At 39.7% G+C, this 19,996-nt stretch overlaps 1 protein-coding gene across 5 annotated transcripts in view; it reads right to left on the minus strand.

The window, feature by feature from the left end:
- The window catches only part of TTC29 (tetratricopeptide repeat domain 29), a 323,750-nt gene extending 304,361 nt beyond the window's left edge, over nt 1-19,389 (minus strand). For 2 of the 5 annotated variants that reach the window (XM_037830766.1, XM_037830770.1), the window contains exon 1: nt 19,299-19,389. The gene's annotated coding sequence lies outside the window, so the exon portion shown is untranslated. Of the gene's footprint in view, nt 1-18,986; nt 19,103-19,170; nt 19,266-19,298 lie in introns of those variants that run through there. The other 3 variants (XM_037830769.1, XM_037830768.1, XM_037830767.1) reach the window with 3 other exon arrangements.
- Between the last annotated feature and the right edge of the window lie 607 nt (nt 19,390-19,996).

Here is a 19,996-nt window from a genome sequence, read left to right on the forward strand (position 1 = left end):
ACTCTAATAGGTGTTAGATGGTATCTCATTATGGTCTTAATTTGCATCTCTCTAATAGCTAGTGAAGCTGAACATTTTTTCATGTGTTTCTTGTCCATTTGTATTTCCTCTTCAGAGAACTGTCTTTTCATATCTTTTCCCCATTTTATAATCGGGCTGTCTGTACTATTGTCATTGAGTTGTAGGATTTCTTTATATATGCAAGATATCAGTCTTTTGTCAGATACATGGTTTCCAAAAATTTTTTCCCATTGAGTGGGCTGCCTCTTTACCTTTTTGAGAAATTCCTTTGAGGTGCAGAAACTTCTAAGCTTGAGGAGTTCCCATTTATCTATTTTTTCTTTTGTTGCTTGTGCTTTGGGTTTAAAGTCTAGGAAGTGGCCGCCTAATACAAGGTCTTGAAGATGTTTTCCTACATTATCTTCTAGGAGTTTTATGGTACTTTCTTTTATATTGAGATCTTTCGTCCATTTTGAGTTAATTTTTGTGTAGGGGATGAGATAGGGGTCCTCTTTCATTCTTTTGGATATGGATATCCAACTCTCCCAGCCCCATTTCTCGAATAGACCATTATGACTCAGTTCAGTGACTTTGGGGGCCTTATCAAAGATCAGTCGGCCATAGATCTGAGGGTCTATCTCTGAATTCTCAATTTGATTCCATTGATCTATACGTCTATCTTTGTGCCAGTACCATGCTGTTTTGACCACTGTGGCTTTATAATAAGCTTCAAAGTCAGGGAGTATAAGTCTTCCAACTTGGTTTTTCTTTTTTAGAGTGTCTTTAGCAATTCAAGGCATCTTCCCTTTCCAAATAAATTTGATAACTAGCTTTTCCAAGTCTGCAAAGTAGGTTGTTGGAAATTTGATTGGGATTGCATTGAATCTGTAGATGAGTTTGGGTAGAATTGACATCTTAATGACATTTAGCCTTCCTATCCATGAACATGGAATATTTTTCCATCTTTTCAGGTCCCCTTCTATTTCTTTTAGTAGAGTTATGTAGTTTTCTTTGTATAGGTCTTTTACATCTTTGGTTAAGTTTATTCCTAGGTACTTGATTTTTTTAGTTGCTATTGAAAATGGTATCTTTTTCTTGAGTGTCTCTTCAGTTTGTTCATTCCTAGCATATAGAAACATTACTGACTTATGTGCATTAATCTTGTATCCCGCTACTTTGCTAAATTTGTTTATTAGCTCTAGTAGCTGTATCGTCAATTTCTTAGGGTTTTCCAGACATAAGATCATATCATCTGCAAACAATGACAGTTTTACTTATTCTTTTCCAATTTGGATGCCTTTTATTTCTTTGTCTTGCCGGATTGCCCTGGCTACCACTTCCAGCACAATGTTGAGTAAAAGTGGTGACAGCGGGCATCCTTGTCTTGTTCCTGATCTTAGAGGGAAGGCTTTCAGTCTCACCATTGAGTACTATACTGGCTGTGGGTTTTTCATATATGCTCTTTATCATATTGAGGAAGTTTCCTTCAATTCCTACCTTTTGAAGTGTTTTTATCAAAAAGGGATTTTGGATTTTGTCAAATGCTTTTTCAGCATCTATTGAGATGATCATTTGATTTTTCCCTTTCAAATTTTTAATGTGTTGTAATACATTGATTGATTTTCTCATGTTGAACCATCCTTGCATGCCTGGAATGAACCCCACTTGGTCATGGTTTACAATTTTTTTAATGTGTCTTTGGATTCGATTTGCAAGTATTTTGTTGAGGATTTTTGCATCTATATTCATTAGGGAGATTGGCCAGTAGTTTTCCTTTTTTGTAGCATCTTTGCCTCATTTTGGTATTAGATTGATGTTAGCTTCATAAAATGAGTTCGGTAGTGTTCCATTTTCTTCAATGTTTTGAAAGAGTTTGAGTAAGATTGGTGTCAGTTCTTTCTGGAAAGTTTGGTAGAATTCCCCTGTGAAGCCATCTGGCCCTGGGCATTTATTTGTGGGAAGATTTTTGATGACTGATTGGATCTCTTTGCTTGTGATGGGTTGGTTGAGGTCTTCTATTTCTTCTCTGGTCAGTCTAGGTTGTTCATATGTTTCCAGGAAATTGTCCATTTCCTCTACATTATCCAGTTTGTTGCCATACAGTTGTTCATAGTATCCTCTTATAATTTTTTTAATTTCTTCAGGATCTGCAGTTATGTCACCTTTTTCATTCATTATTTTGTTTATATGGGTCTTCTCTCTTTTTGATTTTGTCAGTCTAGCTAGGGGCTTGTCAATCTTGTTGATCTTCTCAAAGAACCAACTTTTGGTGATATTTATCCTCTCTATTGTTTTTTTGTTCTCTATGTCATTTATTTCTGCTTTAATCCTTATTATTTCTTTTCTTCTACTTGGTTTAGGATTGGTTTGCTGTTCATTTTCTAGCTTCTTCAGTTGATCCATTAGTTCTTTGATTTTGGCTCTTTCTGCCTTTTTAATATATGTGTTTAGTGCTATAAATTTCCCCCTCAGCACTGCTTTTGCTGCATCCCATAGGTTTTGGTATGCTGTGTTCTCATTTTCGTTCGTCTCTATATATTTAGCAATTTCTCTTGCTATTTCTTCTTTAACCCACTGATTGTTTAGGAGTGTGCTGTTTAACCTCCAGGTATTTGTGAATTTTCTAAGTCTCTGATGGTTATTGACTTCTGATTGTATTCCATTGTGGTCAGAGAATGTGCTTTGAATAATTTCAATCTTTTTAAATTTATTGAGGCTTGTTTTATGTCCCAGCATATGATCTATTCTGGAGAAAGTTCCATGAGCACTAGAGAAGTATTTGTATCCTGGTGATTTGGGATGTAATGTCCTGTATATGTCTGTTAAATCTAATTCATTTATCAGATTGTTTAGGTTTTCAACTTCCTTATTGGTCTTCTGTCTGGTTGATGTATCTATAGGAGAGAGTGATGTGTTGAAGTCTCCCACAATTATTGTGGAAACATCAATTGCTTCCTTTAGTTTTGCCAGTGTTTCTCTCGTGTATTTTGTGGCACCTTGATTGGGTGCATAGACATTTATGATTGTTATTTCTTCTTGTTGAATTGCCCCTTTTATTAGTATGTAGTGCCCTTCTTTGTCTCTCAAAACATCCCTGCATTTAAAGTCTATTTTATCTGAGATTAATATTGCTACACCTGCTTTCTTTTGGCTGTAGCTTGCATGAAATATTTTTTTCCATCCTTTCACTTTCAATTTCTTTGTGTCCCTGTGTCTAAGACGAGTCTCTTCTATGCAACATATTGATGGTTCATTTTTTTTTGATCCATTCTGCAAATCTATATCTTTCAATTGGGGAGTTTAATCCATTTACATTCAACGTTATAACCGTGAAGGCATTTCTTGAATCAGCCATCTTATCCTTTGGTTTATGTTTGTCATATATATTTTCCCCTCTCTCTATTAATATCCTTTATTGTACCCATACCGAATCTCTTTAGTACTGAACCTTTCTCCATGTCTCTCTGTCCTTTCTTTGTTTCTCTGTCTGTAGGGCTCCCTTTAGTATCTCCAGTAGGGTAGGTCTCTTGTTAGCAAATTCTCTCAGCATTTGTTTGTCTGTGAAAAATTTAAGCTCTCCCTCAAATTTGAAGGAGAGCTTTGCTGGATAAAGTATTCTTGGTTGGAAATTTTTCTTACTCAGAATTTTAAATATATCGTGCCACTGCCTTCTCGCCTCCATGTTGGCTGCTGAGTAGTCACTACTTAGTCTTATGCTGTTTCCTTTGTATGTGGTGAATTGCTTTTCTCTTGCTGCTTTCAGAACTTGCTCCTTCTCTTCCGTGTTTGACAGTGTGATCAGAATATGTCTCAGAGTAGGTTTATTTGGATTTATTCTATTTGGAGTTCGCTGAGCATTTATGATTTGTGTATTTATGTTGTTTAGAAGATTTGGGAAGTTTTCCCCAACAATTTCTTTGAATACTCTTCCTAGACCTTTACCCTTTTCTTCCCCTTCTGGAACACCAATGAATCTTATATTCGGATGTTTTATATTATCTGTCATATCCCTGAGGTCCTTTTTGATTTTTTCAATTTTTTTCCCCATTCTTTCTTTTATGCTTTCATTTTCCATTCTGTCATCTTCCAGGTCACTGATTCGTTGTTCAACTTCCTCTAGTCTTGTACTATGAGTGTCCAGAATCTTTTTTTTTTTTTTTTTTTTTTTTAAATCATCATTTTATTGATATATATTCACATACCACGCAGTCATACAAAACAAATTGTACTTTCGATTGTTTACAGTACCATTACATAGTTGTACATTCATCACCTAAATCAATCCCTGACACCTTCATTAGCACACACACAAAAATAACAAGAATAATAATTAGAGTGAAAAAGAGCAATTGAAGTAAAAAAGAACACTGGGTACCTTTGTCTGTTTGTTTCCTTCCCCTACTTTTCTACACATCCATCCATAAACTAGACAAAGTGGTGTTTGGTCCTTATGGCTTTCCCAATCCCATTGTCACCCCTCATAAGCTACATTTTTATACAACTGTCTTCGAGATTCATGGGTTCTGGGTTGTAGTTTGATAGTTTCAGGTATCCACCACCAGCTACCCCAATTCTTTAGAACCTAAAAAGGGTTGTCTAAAGTGTGCATAAGAGTGCCCACCAGAGTGACCTCTCGGCTCCTTTTGGAATCTCTCTGCCACTGAAGCTTATTTCATTTCCTTTCACATCCCCCTTTTGGTCAAGAAGATGTTCTCCGTCCCACGGTGCCAGGTCTACATTCCTCCCTGGGAGTCATATTCCACGTTGCCAGGGAGATTCACTTCCCTGGGTGTCTGATCCCACGTAGGGGGGAGGGCAGTGATTTCACCTTTCAAGTTGGCTTAGCCAGAGAGAGAGGGCCACATCTGAGCAACAAAGAGGCATTCAGGAGGAGACTCTTAGGCACAAATACAGGGAGGCCTAGCCTCTCCTTTGCAGCAACCGTCTTCCCAAGGGTAAAACTTATGGTAGAGGGCTCAACCCATCAAACCACCAGTCCCCTATGTCTGTGGTCATGTTAGCAACCATGGAGGTGGGGTAGGCGAATACCCCTGCATTCTCCACAGGCTCCTCAAGGGGGCACTACATCTTTTTTTTTTTTTTTTTCCCCTTTTTTTTTTTTTTTTTTTTTTTTTTTTTTTTTTTTTTTTTTTTTTTAACTTTCCCTTCTTTTTTTAAATCACCTGTATGAAAAAAAAAAGTTAAAAAGAAAACAAACATACAATAAAAGAGCATTTCAAAGAGACCATAGCAAGGGAGTAAGAAAAAGACAACTAACCTAAGATAACTGCTTAACTTCCAACATGTTCCTACTTTACCCCAAGAAAGTTACATAATATAGCAACATTTCAGTGAACTTGTTCCTACTACAACCATCAGAAATTAACAGACCATAGTCATTTCTGGGCATCCCCAGAACGTTAAATAGCTTATCTGTTCTTCCTGGATTATTGTTCCCCCTTCCTTAATTGCTCTCTACTGCTAGTTCCCCTACATTCTACATTATAAACCATTTGTTTTACATTTTTCAAAGTTCACATTAGTGGTAGCATATAATATTTCTCTTTTTGTGCCTGGCTTATTTCGCTCAGCATTATGTCTTCAAGGTTCATCCATGTTGTCATATGTTTCACCAGATCGTTCCTTCTTACTGCCGCGTAGTATTCCATCGTGTGTATATACCACATTTTATTTATCCACTCATCTGTTGAAGGACATTTGGGTTGTTTCCATCTCTTGGCAATTGTGAATAATGCTGCTATGAACATTGGCGTGCAGATATCTGTTCGTGTCACTGCTTTCCGATCTTCCGGGTATATACCGAGGAGTGCAATCGCTGGATCGAATGGTAGCTCTATATCTAGTTTTCTAAGGAACTGCCAGACTGACTTCCAGAGTGGCTGAACCATTATACAGTCCCACCAACAATGAATAAGAGTTCCAATTTCTCCACATCCCCTCCAGCATTTGTAGTTTCCTGTTTGTTTAATGGCAGCCATTCTAACCGGTGTTAGATGGTATCTCATTGTGGTCTTAATTTGCATCTCTCTAATAGCTAGTGAAGCTGAACATTTTTTCATGTGTTTCTTGGTCATTTGTATTTCCTCCTCAGAGAACTGTCTTTTCATATCTTTTGCCCATTTTATAATTGGGCTGTCTGTACTATTGTCATTGAGTTGTAGGATTTCTTTGTATATGCAAGATATCAGTCTTTTGTCAGATACATGGTTTCCAAAAATTTTTTCCCATTGAGTTGGCTGCCTCTTTACCTTTTTGAGAAATTCCTTTGAGGTGCAGAAACTTCTAAGCTTGAGGAGTTCCCATTTATCTATTTTCTCTTTTGTTGCTTGTGCTTTGGGTGTAAAGTCTAGGAAGTGGCCTCCTAATACAAGGTCTTGAAGATGTTTTCCTACATTATCTTCTAGGAGTTTTATGGTACTTTCTTTTATATTGAGATCTTTGGTCCATTTTGAGTTAATTTTTGTGTAGGGGGTGAGGTAGGGGTCCTCTTTCATTCTTTTGGATATGGATATCCAACTCTCCCAGCCCCATTTGTTGAAAAGACCATTATGGCTCAGTTCGGTGACTTTGGGGGCCTTATCAAAGATCAGTCGGCCATAGATCTGAGGGTCTATCTCTGAATTCTCAATTCGATTCCATTGATCTATATGTCTATCTTTGTGCCAGTACCATGCTGTCTTGGCAACTGTGGCTTTATAATAAGCTTCAAAGTCAGGGAGTGTAAGTCCTCCCACTTCGTTTTTCTTTTTTAGAGTGTCTTTAGCAATTCGAGGCATCTTCCCTTTCCAAATAAATTTGATAACTAGTTTTTCCAAGTCTGCAAAGTAGGTTGTTGGAATTTTGATTGGGATTGCATTGAATCTGTAGATGAGTTTGGGTAGAATTGACATCTTAATGACATTTAGCCTTCCTATCCATGAACATGGAATATTTTTCCATCTTTTAAGGTCCCCTTCTATTTCTTTTAGTAGAGTTATGTAGTTTTCTTTGTATAGGTCTTTTACATCTTTGGTTAAGTTGATTCCTAGGTACTTGATTTTTTTAGTTGCTATTGAAAATGGTATCTTTTTCTTGAGTGTCTCTTCAGTTTGTTCATTTCTAGCATATAGAAACATTACTGACTTATGTGCATTAATCTTGTATCCCGCTACTTTGCTAAATTTGTTTATTAGCTCTAGTAGGTGTATCGTTGATTTCTCAGGGTTTTCTAGATATAAGATCATATCATCTGCAAACAATGACAGTTTTACTTCTTCTTTTCCAATTTGGATGCCTTTTATTTCTTTGTCTTGCCGGATTGCCCTGGCTAGCACTTCCAGCACAATGTTGAATAACAGTGGTGACAGCGGGCATCCTTGTCTTGTTCCTGATCTTAGAGGGAAGGCTTTCAGTCTCTCACCATTGAGTACTATGCTGGCTGTGGGTTTTTCATATATGCTCTTTATCATGTTGAGGAAGTTTCCTTCAATTCCTACCTTTTGAAGTGTTTTTATCAAAAAGGGATGTTGGATTTTGTCAAATGCTTTTTCAGCATCTATTGAGATGATCAATTGATTTTTCCCTTTCGAGTTTTTAATGTGTTGTAATACATTGATTGTTTTTCTTATGTTGAACCATCCTTGCATGCCTGGAATGAACCCCACATGGTCATGGTGTATGATTTTTTTAATGTGTCTTTGGATTCGATTTGCAAGTATTTTGTTGAGGATTTTTGCATCTATATTCATTAGGGAGATTGGCCGGTAGTTTTCCTTTTTTGTAGCATCTTTGCCTGGTTTTGGTATTAGATTGATGTTAGCTTCATAAAATGAGTTAGGTAGTGTTCCATTTTTTTCAATGTTTTGAAAGAGTTTGAGTAAGATTGGTGTCAGTTCTTTCTGGAAAGTTTGGTAGAATTCCCCTGTGAAGCCATCTGGCCCTGGGCATTTATTTGTGGGAAGATTTTTGATGACTGATTGGATCTCTTTGCTTGTGATGGGTTGGTTGAGGTCTTCTATTTCTTCTCTGGTCAGTCTAGGTTGTTCATATGTTTCCAGGAAATTGTCCATTTCTTCTACATTATCCAGTTTGTTGCCATACAGTTGTTCATAATATCCTCTTATAATTTTTTTAATTTCTTCAGGATCTGCAGTTATGTCACCTTTTTCATTCATTATTTTGTTTATATGGGTCTTCTCTCTTTTTGATTTTGTCAGTCTAGCTAGGGGCTTGTCAATCTTGTTGATCTTCTCAAAGAACCAACTTTTGGTGATATTTATCCTTTCTATTGTTTTTTTGTTCTCTATGTCATTTATTTCTGCTTTAATCCTTGTTATTTCTTTTCTTCTACTTGGTTTAGGATTGGTTTGCTGTTCATTTTCTAGCTTCTTCAGTTGATCCATTAGTTCTTTGATTTTGGCTCTTTCTTCCTTTTTAATATATGCGTTTAGTGCTATAAATTTCCCCCTTAGCACTGCTTTTGCTGCATCCCATAGGTTTTGGTATGTTGTGTTCTCATTTTCATTCGTCTCTATATATTTAGCAATTTCTCTTGCTATTTCTTCTTTAACCCACTGATTGTTTAGGAGTGTGTTGTTTAACCTCCAGGTATTTGTGAATTTTCTAAGTCTCTGATGGTTATTGACTTCTAATTGTATTCCATTGTGGTCAGAGAATGTGCTTTGAATAATTTCAATCTTTTTAAATTTATTGAGGCTTGTTTTATGTCCCAGCATATGATCTATTCTGGAGAAAGTTCCGTGAGCACTAGAAAAGTATGTGTATCCTGGTGATTTGGGATGTAATGTCCTGTAGATGTCTGTTAAATCTAATTCATTTATCAGATTGTTTAGGTTTTCAATTTCCTTATTGGTCTTCTGTCTGGTTGATCTATCTATAGGAGAGAGTGATGTGTTGAAGTCTCCCACAATTATTGTGGAAACATCAATTGCTTCCTTTAGTTTTGCCAATGTTTCTCTCATGTATTTTGTGGCACCTTGATTGGGTGCATAGACATTTACGATTGTTATTTCTTCTTGCTGAATTGCCCCTTTTATTAGTATGTAGTGGCCTTCTTGTCTCTCAAAACATCCCTGCATTTGAAGTCTATTTTATCTGAGATTAATATTGCTACACCTGCTTTCTTTTGGCTGTAGCTTGCATGAAATATTTTTTTCCATCCTTTCACTTTCAATTTCTTTGTGTCCCTGTGTCTAAGATGAGTCTCTTGTATGCAACATATTGATGGTTCATTTTTTTTGATCCATTCTGCGAATCTATATCTTTTAATTGGGGAGTTTAATCCATTTACATTCAACGTTAAAACCGTGAAGGCATTTCTTGAATCGGCCATCTTATCCTTTGGGTTATGTTTGCCATATTTTTCCCTCTCTCTATTAATATCCTTTATTGTACCCATACCGAATCTCTTTAGTACTGAACCTTTCTCCAAGTCTCTCTGTCCTGTCTTTGTTTCTCTGTCTGTAGGGCTCCCTTTAGTATCTCCAGTAGGGCAGGTCTCTTGTTAGCAAATTCTCTCAGCATTTCTTTGTCTGTGAAAAATTTAAGCTCTCCCTCAAATTTGAAGGAGAGCTTTGCTGGATAAAGTATTCTTGGCTGGAAATTCCTCTCTCTCAGAATTTTAAATATATCGTGCCATTGCCTTCTCGCCTCCATGGTGGCTGCTGAGTAGTCACTACTTAGTCTTATGCTGTTTCCTTTGTATGTGGTGAATTGCTTTTCTCTTGCTGCTTTCAGAACTTGCTCCTTCTCTTCTATGTTTGACAGTGTGATCAGTATATGTCTCGGAGTGGGTTTTTTTGGATTTATTCTATTTGGAGTTCGCTGAGCATTTATGATTTGTGTATTTATGTTGTTTAGAAGATTTGGGAAGTTTTCCCCAACAATTTCTTTGAATACTCTTCCTAGACCTTTACCCTTTTCTTCCCCTTCTGGGACACCAATGAGTCTTATATTCGGACGCTTCATATTATCTATCATATCCCTGAGGTCCATTTCGAGTTTTTCAATTTTTTTCCCCATTCTTTCTTTTATGCTTTCATTTTCCATTCTGTCATCTTCCAGGTCACTGATTCGTTGTTCAACTTCCTCTAGTCTTGTACTATGAGTGTCCAGAATCTTTTAATTTGGTCAACAGTTTCTTTAATTTCCATAAGATCATCCATTTTTTTATTTAGTCTTGCAATGTCTTCTTTATGCTCTTCTAGGGTCTTCTTGATTTCCTTCATATCCCGTACTAGGGTCTCATTGTTCATCTTTAGTTCTTTGAGTAGCTGCTCTAGGTGTGTCTCTTCTGGTCTTTTGATTTGGGTGCTTGGGCTTGGGTTATCCATATCGTCTGGTTTTTTCATATGCTTTATAATTTTCTGTTGTTTTTGGCCTCGTGGCATTTGCTGTCCTTGATAGGGTTCTTTTAGGGTTTGTAGACCAGTTGAAGTCCTTATCTCTAGTTTATCAGATCTACAGCTTCGTGGAGTACACTTTCTCTAACTAACCAGCAGGTGGCGTCCACGAGCCACCTGTTCTCCACAAGCCAGATCTCCCCTGCTTAGCCTTTTTGGTGAGTGGGGGAGTGAGTCTTGTGGGGCCCAATTGGTGTCCCAAGCTTGCGTGTGTAGTTGGTGTTGCCTGCCCTGTATGTGGGGCGTGTTTCTGGGCAGTCGGGGAGGGGGGGTGGCCCTAACAATCAAATCTCCCTGATGATCCTAGAGTTTTAAAGCTACTGCAATAGTCTAATCCTTCAGTTCAGTCCTGCCACAGTTTGTCTCTGCCACTGACCGACAAGTCTTTGGTATTGGCGTATGGCTCCTGAGACTTGCAAGTGGGCCCCTCTTCCAGGCTGTGCACCCCGGGTCCTCTGTTGAGGGATGACTGTGCTATGTCACAGGTGAGTGCCGTCCCCCCAGGGCAGTTCTGGGCTGCTGGGCTGTGTTGGGAGGCTCCCAGTCTGCTCAAATGATGGCTGAATGGGGCTCTGTTAATTCACACTGCTCCCCCTTCCCAGCTCTGGGACATTCAGCTGAGGTTGCAGGGAAGGCTAATGTCCACGCCCAGTTTTGTGGTGTGTGCCTGTTATTTGAAGCACTTCCGTCACACTGGGTTGTCTGGGGCAGCTCTGGGCTATGGGGCTGGCGATGGGCAGGAGTGTTTCCTGTCCACCAGGATGGTGGCTGTGAGCGGACACCCCCCTTTTCTTGGGAAGTTGTGTTGTTTAGTGAATTTTCTCAGCCACTGGATTATTGCCTTTTGTCTCAGAGCTCTCTTATTTCTGCTCTTGACTTGACGTGCCCAAATTTCAATTCTTTGAAGCTTTCTGTATTGAGCTTCTTAGAGTAATTGTTTTAGAAAAAGCAAAAAGGATTTAAAAAAAAAAAAAAAAACGGCCCTCCTCAGAGATCTAATGGGTTATTGAAATGCTAATAGACAAAGCAACCAGGGCCATTAAGGAAAGGTGCCCTGGGCAGAGAGATCAGCCTTGCTTCGGGATTTGCATATGCGCCTCAAGGCCTGATCTCCGCCCTTCCCCTTTCTGTGTTCACCAGAACTCCAAAAATCCTCTGCTTTTACTTTGGAGCTTCTCGTGTTGTTTTCCTTCTATGCCCGTCTCCTCTCTGCTGGGCTGGCTGCTCTCAGAGTCTCTGGTGCCTGTCCTCAGTCTATCTATGGTTGGAGTTTGAATCAGTAGAATGAGTTTCCGATGAAAGCAGCCACTGCAATTCTCCCTTCTCCTTCCTGGAGCTGACAGCCCCTCCTCCCCCGGGACTGAGCCTGGCAGGGAGGGGCGCGGGTCCCCTGGCCGCAAAAACTTACAGATTTCGCTGATCTCAGCAGTTCCACGTTTTCATGAGTGTTGTATGAAGTATGCCCAAAGACAGATTGCTCTGTGGTGTCCAGTCCACGCAGTTCCTGGCTTTTTACCTACTTTCCTGGAGGAGTAACTAAAACATACAGCTCACCAGTCTGCCATCTTGCCCCGCCTCCAGAATCTTTTTAATTTGGTCAAGAGTTTCTTTAATTTCCATAAGATCATCTATTTTTTTGTTTAGTCTTGCAATGTCTTCTTTATGCTCTTCTAGGGTCTTCTTGATATCCTTTGTATTCCGTACTATGGTCTCATTGTTCATCTTTAGTTCTTTGAGTAGCTGCTCTAGGTGCTGTGTCTCTTCTGGTCTTTTGATTTGGGTGCTTGGGCTTGGGTTATCCATATCGTCTGGTTTTTTCATATGCTTTATAATTTTCTGTTCTTTTTGGCCTCTTGGCATTTGCTGAACTTGATAGGGTTCTTTTAGGATTTGTAGACCAATTGAAGTCCTTGTCTCTAATTTATCAGATCTACAGCTTCGTGGAGTACACTTTCTCTATCTAACCAGCAGGTGGTGTCCACAAGCCATCTGTTCTCCACAAGCCAGTTCTCCCCTGCTTTGCCTTTCTGGTGAGTGGGGGAGTGAGTCTTGTGGGGTCCAATTGGTGTACCAAGCTTGCGTGTGTAGTTGGTGTTGCCCGCCCTGTATATGGGGTGTGTTTCTGGGCGGTCAGGGAGGGGGGGTGGCTCTAACAATGAAATCTCCTTGGTGATCCTGGAGTTTTAAAGTTGCTGCAATTGTCTAATCCTTCAGTTCAGTCCTGCCACAGTTTGTCTCTGCCACTGACCCACAAGTCCTTGGTATTGGTGTATGGCTCCTGAGACTTGCGAATGGGTCCCTCTTCCAGGCCGTGCACCCCCTGGTCCTCTGTTGAGGGATGACTGTGCTATGTCACAGGTGAGTGCCGTCCCCCCAGGGCGGTTCTGGGCTGCTGGGCTGTGTAGGGAGCCTCCCAGTCTGCTGAAATGATGGCTGAATGGGGCTTTGTTAATTCACCCTGCTCCACCTTCCCAACTCTGGGACAATCAACTGAGGTTGCAGGGAAGGCTAATGTCCACGCCCAGTTTTGTGGTGTGTGCCTGTTATTTGAAGCACTTCCGTCACACTGGGTTGTCTGGGGCAGCTCTGGGCTATGGGGCTGGCGATGGGCAGGAGTGTTTCCTGTCCATCAGGATGATGGCTGTGAGCGGACACCCCCCTTTTCTTGGGAAGTTGTGGTTTTTAGTGAATTTTCTCAGCCACTGGATTATTGCTTGTTGTCTCAGAGCTCTCTTAGTTCTGCTCATGTCTTGACCTGCCCAAATTGCAAGTCTTTGAAGCTTTCTGTATTGGGTTTCTTAGAGTAATTGTTTTAGAAAAAGAAAAAAGGTTTAAAAAAAAAAAAAAAAGGGCCCTCCTCAGAGATCTAATGGGTTATTGAAATGCTAAGAGACAAAGCAATTAGGGCCATTAAGGAAAGGTCCACAGGGCAGAGAGATCAGCTTTTCTTTGGGATTTGCATATGAGCCTCAGGGCCTGAGCTCTGCCCTTCCCCTTTATATGTTCACCATAACTCCAAAAATCCTCCGCTTTTATTTTGGTGTTTTTCGTGCTGTTTTATTCTATGCCTGTCTCCTCTCTGTTGGGCTGGCTGCTCTCAGATTCTCTGGTGTCTGGTCTCAGTCTATCTATGGTTGGAGTTTGGATCAGTAGAATGAGTTTCCGATAAGGGCTGTCACTGTAGTTCTCCCTTTTCCTTCCCAGAGCTGATGGCCCCTCCTCCCACGGGACTGAGCCTGGCAGAGAGGGGTGCGGGTCCCCTGGCCACAAAACCTTACAGATTTCACTGATCTCAGCAGTTCCACGTTTTCATGAGTGTTGTATGAAGTATGCCCAAAGTCAGATTGCTCTGTGGTGTCCAGTCCACACAGTTCCTGGCTTTCTACCTACTTTCCTGGAGGAGTAACTAAAACATACGGCTCACCAGTCCGCCATCTTGCCCTTCCTTGTAAGTCAGTTTCTGATTGCTTCTTGGTGAACTGATAGATATTTGTTTCTGAATATTAAAGGCTGCAAGCTGGATACTGAGCTGATGTTTCCACCAAACACTGCCTCCGATGAAACTACAGAGCAGCCAACTTCAACATCTCCTTGCTGCCCCAGTAAGTATTGCAACCATTGACTTCTCCATTTTTACAACTTGAAAAGACACAGGGATTATTTAAATTAAATTGATATTTTGTGATTCATGGTTGCAAGGGTCACAAGATGACAAACTACTATGCAAATGTTTTCATGTAACCCTCGTGTGAATAGTTATTGCACTATTAAGAGTAAAATTATAGCTGCAGAAATAAACATTTTACAAGTCCTATTCTTTTCCTTCATAATCCTTTTAAAATACCAAGCTATATATGATTATAAATTTTAATTCAGACCTCGGTCTTCTAGTACTATATTTTACACTTTTCTGGGTCATATTTACAGACTGATTTTTAGAACAAGGTTTTGACTGCTTTAGTTTTTCAAAATTATTCAATTTTATTCAAAATTATGAATAAGCTGTTTATTTCAGTATTTAAATTTACCAAACAGCATTAGTTATCCTACTGTGTGCCAATTCTAATGACCAAAAATATGGGGGTAAATAAGACACACAGGTCCCCAGTCTAATGGGCTTTCTGGACATTATACACCAGTGGTGCTAAGGGGTGTGGAGAGTGGAAGACAGATAATAAGTAAATAAGCAGGATAATTTCACAGTTATAAACAAAAGAAAACAAGGTAATACAAGAAGAGTGATGTGTGTGTTTGCTGTGTATGTGTTGGGGGATGTTCGTTTAGATTGGATCATTAGAGAAGGCTTCTAGGTGAAGGTAACATTTGAGCTGAAAGCTGAATGAATGATTGGATGGAGCTAGTCAGGCAGAGATTCCAGGAGGGTGAGGGGAAGAGCACCACAGGAAGATGGACTAGAACAGGCAAACTTCAGAGAGGGAGCAGAGGAGTTGGTGTCTTGGCCTATGTACCAGTTTGTATATATTATGCCCCCCAGAAAAAGCCATATTCTTTAATGCAATCTTATGGGGGCAGACGTATTAGTGTTGATTAAGTTGATTAGGTTGTTTCCATGGAGATGTGACCCACCCAACTGTAGGTATAGCTCTGATTAGATAATTTCCATGGAGGCATGGCCCTGCCCATTCAGCATGGGCCTTGATTAGTTTACTAGAGCCCTATATAAGAGCTCAGACAGAAGGAGCTCACTGCTAGCTGCAGCTGAGAGACACATTTTGAAGATGGCCATTAGAAGCTGACACTGACATTTTGGAGAACGCCATTTTGAAATGCAACCTGGGAGGAAGAGGATAACAGTCACATGCCTTCCAAGCTATCAGAGGTTTTCTGGATGCCAATGGCCATCCTTCAGTGAAGGTACCCTACTGTTGATGCATTACAATAAGGACACTTTTTGGCCTTAAGGTTATAACTTTGTAATCAAATAAACCCCTTTTATAAAAGCCAATCCATTTCTGGTGTTTTGCATAATGGCAGCATTAGTAAACTGGAACAGCCTGTGACCCAGCAGACAATTAAGTTGCCCACCCCCCATGATTCCCGCCTCCTGGGGTTCACATCTTTGTGTCATCAACTCCCTTTGAGTGTTGGTGATACCTGTGACTTGCTTCTAACCAATAGAATATGGAAAAAATGATGGGACAGCACTCCTTCAATTACTTTATGTGATATAAGTCTCCATCTTGCTGGCAGATGCACTCTAGTCTCTTTGTTACTGACTTTGAAGAAGCAAGTGTCCATGGATTGTACAGCTACAAGGAACTGAAAGTTTCTCACAACCATACCAGTGGGGAAGTGGATGTTTCCCTAGCCAAGCCTCCTGCTGAGAACCCAGTCCCAGCCAGCCTCTTAGTTACAGTATCCCCAGACCCTAAGCAGAGGATCTGTCTAAGCCATGCCTGGACTTCTGACCCACAGAAACTATGAGACAATAAATGTGTGTTGTTTTAACCTGTTACATTTGTGGTGATTTGTTGTGCAGCATAGAAAATGAACACATGGCCTGAAAGTCAGAAAACACATTTGACTGGAGGGTTGTGATCCCAGGGGAGAGAAGTAGGTCTGAGATGAGGTAGAGAGATGATTATGTAGAACCTTAAGCCATGGTGATGACACCGGATTTATTGTAAGTGTGTTAGGAAGTCATTAGAGAGTTTTAAACAAGAGAACAACAAAATCTTTTTGACATGTTTAAAATTTCCCCAGCTACTTGTGAAGGATGGACTGCAGGGTGACAAGAGTGGACAGGGAAACTTCTTGGAGGGCTGCTACATTCTTTAGTCTAGCTGAGAGAATGAGGTGGCTTGGATTAGAGTAGTAGAAATGGAGTGTGGTGAGAAGGGGCGAAACTCAGGAAGAATTTTGAAGGCAGAGCCCACCAAATGCTAGACATATATATGGATTCAGCAGCTGGAGGTATGCTGATGCCTTTACTGAAATGGAGAATTCTGAGGTAGGCAAAGTTATGTTTCTCATGTGGAAAAGAGAGAGGGCAAATCCAGATATTCAGGGCAAGATGTCAAGAAGGCAAATGGATATACAGGTCTGGAACTTAGGGTTGGTAATTATACATATCACAAAAGTATGATTTAGTTAAAGGATAGAAAGAGGTACCCCTACACTGAGTTTTGCTGTTGGATTTCTCACTTCTCAGGAGTGACTCTTATCTTTCTTTCATGAACACAAAAAACCTGGAGCTCATGAGTGCCTCAGGCAAGTGAGTTTGAAGGTCTTCTTCGGGACTGAATGAAAGATAATCAAAATCTAGGTCAAGATACTATTTATTCTCTAGAGAACTGTTTAAGCTAATGCTTTAAATTTAAGCCAGAACACATTTTAATATATGTTTCATACCATGCCTATCAGATATTCTTAATGACTGCACATATTGTAATCTCCTTCCCACTACTTTGAGAAATTTCCTAACATCAAGTAGTACAGCCATTAAATTATCATTACAAAGATATCAAACTTCCCACATTGCATCTAACTATTTCTCAAGACACACTTCTTGGCAGTATGTCTGAAAGCTTTAGAAACTTCAATACATCTTTTCAGAGAGAGAATGAAAACGAAGAGTGTATGGTAGAAAAAGAGTGGAAAATATGTCAAAGAAAGAGGATCTAGTCTGATGCATGATAAGGAAAGTTTGCCCTCAGGAAACCAGAGTGAAGCCACTGATAGTTATCCTTAGCAATAGGCATAGACGTGTTACATTTTGTAATAATTATTTAAAAAATCTAAGAAGTGAAAAACGTTTGAGAATTAAATACCAAAATTTCCTAAAATGGCAAACAATTGGTGGGGAATGAAAACAATTATACATCATGAATACTTTCTTATGGGAAAAATAACTTCTATTGTATATGATCTACATTTCAATAAAAGTTTTCTGCTCTTCATTATAGAAATTTTCTATTTACTTAAATATATCTGGTATTCTATAACAATTGAGCATACGGTATGAGACAGGAAATAAATTAATTACGTTAAGGATTTACCCTGAAAGTTTCTTTTATTTTATCAGTCCAAATAGTTGGTTATGAACACTGGTTCATATGAAAGAAAATAAATTATACCATCAGTTGGAATTAGGATACACAGTGAGTCCCCAAAGATTCTGAAATAATGCCTTGCTTATACCTAGAAAATAATGAAAACAGACTAAAATCACATTGTCTGGCTAAAGACTCCACAAAGCAACACAATTATTTGGAAAGAAAAAAAAGAAGATTAAAAAAGGTAGAAATAACATCAAACATTTGGCTTGTGCGGCTGAAAGGGTCAGTTTTTGCATACCATGAGGTCTTGAGATCCTAGGGTGGTGGATTTGATAGTCAGGTCCCCATAATGAGGGTAGAAGACTTCTGGTAACTACTTGAAAACCAAGGAGAGCGAGGCATAGCAAAGGCAACTGGTTTGAGGTCTGTAGGGGAAGGCAGATCATGTCACGGAGCAAGGGTTTAATGAGAGCAAGGCCAGATTTCTGGTTCTATTCAATGGCAAAAGCTGCTCTTCCAACCAACCTTATGATATGCTGCTGAATGGTAACAAGGAAGCTGGATAAGTAAAGACTCTTTGGTGAAAATGAATTTTCATAACTGCTAGTGGATCAATAGTACTGTGGAAGTTTTCTAGGCACATGGAGATAAGCCCATCTAATTTGCAGTTGGGGGAACTGAGGTCCAAAAGGTGAAATGATCATTGAGCTCAAATCAGAGGAAGAAGTAGAACACCAGTCTATAAAATTTTACAAGGTCAGGCTTCTCCCCAAAACACTACAAGAAAGGCAATAAGTCAGTTCCCCTTAGGGAACAAAATGGATCATTGAAAGTCACAAACAAGCCCCAAACCACCTTTTCGGCCAATAGGTCCAACTTTCCTCCTGTCTAAATCAGCGTAAATCAGAGAGAAATAATATGATGTAATTGATTATAGTTTATCTTCTTTTACTTCCTCTTTTACTTCTTGTGGAGTTTGCTAATGAACAGTGAAATGGCCAAAATTTCAAAAAGGAGAGAAAGCAAAAGATACAGAAAATCCACAAAGTGACTAATCAGCCCCAATGTAAATGAGTGTTAAAGAAGAACGTGTTTATCTGGTGCAGATCAAAAGCCTTCACCACACTGTAAAGTCTAAAGGAGCCCAAGTGAGTCTGGACCAGCAATTTCTCTGGAATTTAATGACTGGTCAGTCTTGCTCCTTTCAGCAGATAGCTGAATCTAAAGCACTATTCCCCTTATCATGAAAGGGATACTAGTTGGAACTGAAAATAAAAATGTTCTTACGGCTGAGTTGGTCCCTCGCATGATTCTGTTTGCTTTCCTATCTCCTGCACCAGAGAATTAGAGGCATCTGATGATCTCTAAAGAGGAGACAGAAAGGATCACCTGTTCCTTCCTACCTCCAGGTACACACTTGCACACACACACACATGCACACACACCTTCCTCTTTCTGAAGAGCTGTCATTCAATACACACCAATATATTCAGATGTCAATGGGCAAAAGCACCTTGAAAGTATTTTCTTTAGTTTGTTATCTTACCTCCACTGCCTTTCCCAGGCTCACAGCCTCACTCGTGGTATACTGGAGACCGTCCTGTGGCCGTGACTGAGTCCCTGTTCCCTGGACTCTCTTTTTTCCTAGTCCTATCCCCCATCAAGCATGGTCCTAGTCCCTTGGTCTTTAAAACCATTTCCTCCAATCCTTTCAAGTAGCCTGCTCTTACCTGAGTTATCAGTCCTTTGTTACCCTACTTGTTTCCCCTGCTAGCAAGGACAAGGAGGAATTTTCTGATCCTGAGAGCACTGGACAGAAGGGCTGAGGAGGAGGTTAAGACCCCCACAAAGGTCTAACCTTAAAGCGGAATATCCAAAAATAATCAGTTACATCTTCCTGCATATGTGAATCTCTTGATGGCTCATCTCCCATATCTAAAACAGTGTCCATCTCCTTCTCGGTTATTTTAAGTGCAGATTCTAGGGAGGGTGGGGGCAAAATGTAAGAGAACAAAAAGATCTATTCTTCTCCAAACAATCTATTTCTGTTTGCTGATGCATGAATTGCAGTTCTCTTTGTTAAAAGTGTTACATAACTTGATTCCAACTCCATTAGGAGAACGATAGAAAGCTACCAGAATTAATTTAGCAAGCAGATATGGTAAATGGTAAATATCTTACTCAGAAACATCAGAACAAGATCAAAGATACCACTGAGAGTTTCAGGACTTGCACAAAGCTTCCCAGTGGGGGGGGGGGTGTGTGTGTGAAATAAAGCTTGTATTAGTTAGGGCTCTCCAGGGAAACAGAATCAACAAGAGATATCTGTAAATATAAGATTTTATAAAAGTGCCTCATGCAATTGTGGGGATTCATGAGTCCAAATTCCATAGGGCAGGCAGTGAACTGGCAACTCCGATGAAGGTGTTCGATGAACTCCTCAGGATACACTTTGCTGGCTAGCTGAAGAAGAAGTGAAGGTCCTCTACCTTTCTTGCTTAAAAGTCTTCAACTGATTGAATTAAATCCAAGTGATTGAATTCTCTCATTGTGGAA

The sequence above is a fragment of the Choloepus didactylus genome, chromosome 3 (genome assembly GCF_015220235.1).
Source record: "Choloepus didactylus isolate mChoDid1 chromosome 3, mChoDid1.pri, whole genome shotgun sequence".
Lineage (NCBI taxonomy): Eukaryota > Metazoa > Chordata > Mammalia > Pilosa > Megalonychidae > Choloepus > Choloepus didactylus.